Source organism: Otolemur garnettii, unplaced genomic scaffold, assembly GCF_000181295.1.
Source record: "Otolemur garnettii isolate 467f Iridium unplaced genomic scaffold, OtoGar3 scaffold00001, whole genome shotgun sequence".
Classification (NCBI taxonomy): Eukaryota; Metazoa; Chordata; class Mammalia; order Primates; family Galagidae; genus Otolemur; species Otolemur garnettii.
In genome coordinates, this window is record NW_003852396.1 from 31,997,112 (window position 1) to 32,000,830 (window position 3,719).

Genomic DNA, 3,719 nt, shown 5'->3' on the forward strand with positions numbered 1-3,719 from the left:
TTTTTTTTTATTGTTCAAAAGCTTTATGCAAAGCAGTTAAGCAAGAAAAAGAAAATATAGGTATACAAATTGGAAAGAAGGAGATGAAATTATAATTGTAAACAGATTATTTTGCTTTTATCTCTCCAGAACCAAAGGAAATCTGACTGAAATATAACCACAATTAATAAAATAATTCAGCATATGAAATTAATCAAAACATTCACAGCATTGGTACACTACTAGAACTAGAAAGTACAAAGACTAAAAATCTGCCTTTATGACAGCAATAAATGTAATAAAATATTTAGTCATATAATCAATAATAATTTAGCAAGTTTTATATGTAGAAAAAACTTTCCTATGCTACTGGCAAGACTGGAGGAAATGGCAGCACCATAGTTTAACGTGAGAAGATTCAACATCATAATGACTTCAAATCTCCTTAAGTTAACCTAGAGGTTTCATAAGACCTAACTACAAACAATAAGATTATTTTAGGAATCAGAACAAGTGATTCTAAATTTTAAAATTCTAAAACAAATTTTAGATTTAAAAATTTTAGATTTTAAAATTCTGAAATTCTAAAATAAGCAAGTAATAATTGCCAAGAATTCTCTTGGAATGAATCTAATGAGAGATGTCTCATCCTTCTAGACAAATGGGGACTTTGTGCAAATGAAAGGTAAAGGGCAAAGGCACTGGAGGATTTTTTTTTCCCAAAGTTTCAAAAAATAGACAACTAACATTTATAAATAAAAACAGAAGATACTTTCTTTTTTTTTAATAGGAAGAATTTTCTTTTTTTTTTCATTAAATGATAGCTATGTACATTAATGCAATCATGGGGTACAGTATGGCGTTTTATATACAATTTGAAATATTTTCATCAAACTGGTTAACATAGCCTTTATGTCATTTTCTTAGTTATTGTGTTAAGACATTTATATTCTACTTTTAGAAAGATTCACTAAGAAGATACTTTCAAGAAAACATCATACCAAATCTTACAGACAATAGAAAAAGGAGAATACTTCAAATTCATTCTACTTCATCTGGATATAGCTGATATTAAAATTGGAAAAAAATATATTGGTATAAAGGGAAATTACAACCATATTTCACTTATAAATGAGGAGCGAGCAGACAGAGAGAGAAAGAGGAAGTGGTGGGGGAAAGGAAAAGAAAAAAAATTGCTTGCATTTGTGTGTGTGTGCGTGTGGGTGTACGTGTGTGTGTGTGCATTCTTTCTTGCGAGACCCTTTATGAAATTCTCAGAAGGGTCCTGATTAAAACAAGGTTAAGAAGCACCATAACATTGCTCTTTTTCAAAATCCTGAACCCTCTGTCAGCCATGCCTAGGCTGACCTAAAAGGGTAAGTGTCTAAAATGCACATTTGAATACATATTCTTCTTTTTCTTTATTGTTGGGGATTAATTGAGGGTAACAAGAAACCAGGTTACAATGATTGCATTTGTTAGATAAAGTCCCTCTTACAATTGTGTTTTATCCCCAAAAGGTGTGTCACACACTGAGACCCCACATCCTCTCTCCTTCCCTCTTTCTGCTTTTCCCTTCTCCCATCCCCCTCTCTCCTTCCCTCTCTTTGCTCTCCCCTTCCCCCACCCCCCACTGTGTGCTAGGTCATTAATTGTCCTCATATCAAAATTGAGTACATAGAATTTTTGCTTCATTCTTGTGAAGCTTTACTAAGAATAATGTGTCCCACTTCTATCCGGGTTAATACAAAGGAGGTAAAGTCTACATCTTTTTTTTAATGGCTGAATAGTATTCCATGGTATACATATATGACAGCTTGTTAATCCATTCCTGGGTTGGTGGGAATTTAGGCTGTTTCCACATTTTGGTAATTGTAAATTGAGCTGCGATAAACTGTCTAGTGCAAGTGTCCTTGTGATAAAAGAATTTTTTTTTTTCGTTCGGGTAGATGTCCAGTAATGGGATTGCAGGATCAAATGGGAAGTCTAGCTTGAGTTCTTTGAGGGTTCTCCATACTTCCTTCCAAAAAGGTTGCATTAGTTTGCAATCCCACCAGCAGTGTAGAAGTGTTCCTTTCTTTCCACATCCACACCAGCATCTGCAGTTTGAGATTTTGTGATGTGAGCCATTCTAGCTGGGGTTAGATGGTATCTCAGGGTGGTTTTGAATTGTATTTCTCTAATAATTAGGGATGATGAGCCTTTTTTCATGTTTCCTAGCCATTTGTCTATCTTCTTGAGAAGTTTCTACTCATCTCTCTTGCCCATTGATATATGGCATTATTGACTTTTTCATGTGGATTAATTTGAGTTCTCTACAGATTCTGGTTATTAAGCTTTTGTCTGATTCAAAATATGTAAATATCCTTTCCCATTGTGTAGGTTGTCTATTTGCTTTGGTTGTTGTCTCCTTACCTGTACAGAAGCTTTTCAGTTTAATTAAGTCCCATTTGTTTATTTTTGTTGTTGTTGAGATTGCTGTGGAGGTCTTCCTCATAAAGTCCTCTAGACCAATATATATTCTTAAAGATAACAGCATGAAATTGATTGCATGGTACTAAGATTTTAATCTCAGTGTTTGTCACTGGAAGCAGTAGGCATTAATGTCTAGAATGCCCCATAGATCGATATAGGCCTTACTTGGAGTTATACTGAGAAATGTAGTTGCTGCTAACTCAACTTGGAGTTATTAGAGCAGCCACATAGTGGCATAGAATGAAGAGAATGAGGGTTCCGTATCGAGGAGCGGGGAAACAAGTCCAGATAAGTTTTTAATACCAGGGGCACTGGCTTAACTAATCTAAACAATGTTTGAACTTGTCTATGGAAAATTCCTTATGGATGAATTTCATCTCGCTGAACCATGTGTTGATTGTAAAACTTGCAATTTTAAGAGATTATTCTGTTCCCTAAGAGGAGAAAACTGGATCTCAGAATCCTTTTCCAGATTCACCTTGAGAAAGAAAAATCTAATTGCAGTAAACAACAAGGTGAAGGAAAACGGTCTGAGTAAATGAGATCGGCAAGAGGAAGACTTAGAATGTTTCTGAAAAGGGATTAAAACAACTCTTCTCTTGCTCTTGGGCATTCATTTTCTACACTTCTGTAAAACATTACCACAAACTTAGTGGTTTAAAATAACATATATTTGGCTGGGCGCCTGTAGCTCAGTGGTTAGGGTGCTGGCCGCAAGCTCTGAGGCTGGTGGGTTCGAACCTGGCCTGGGCCTGCTAAACAGACAAGCCAAAGAAGCAATAGCCATGCCTTGTGGTGGGCACCTGTAGTCCCAGTTACTAGGGAGTCTGAGGCAAGAGAATCGCTTAAGCCCAAGAGTTAGAGGGTGCTGTTAGCTGTGATGCTGCAGCACTCTACTGAGAATGATAAAGTGAGACTCTGTCTCAATTAAAAAATAATAACACATTTATTATTCAATCATTCTATAGGTCAGAAGTCAAACATATGTCCCACTCAGCTAAAACCAAGGCTTTAGAAATTATTTTCTGCAATCCTTTCTGGAATTTCTGGGGAAATCTCTATTCTCTTGTTTTTTGCACCTTCTGAAGGATGATCACATTGCTTCATGTCCTGTTCCCTCTCTTGTTAAAAACCAACATGTCCAGTCCTTCTCCTGCTGCCATCTCTTTGGTTTTCTGCATCTGGGAAAGGTTCTTCACTTTGAATTACTCATGGGATAGGATTTAGCCTACCTGAATAATCCAGGGAAAGTTCTTTATCTCAAG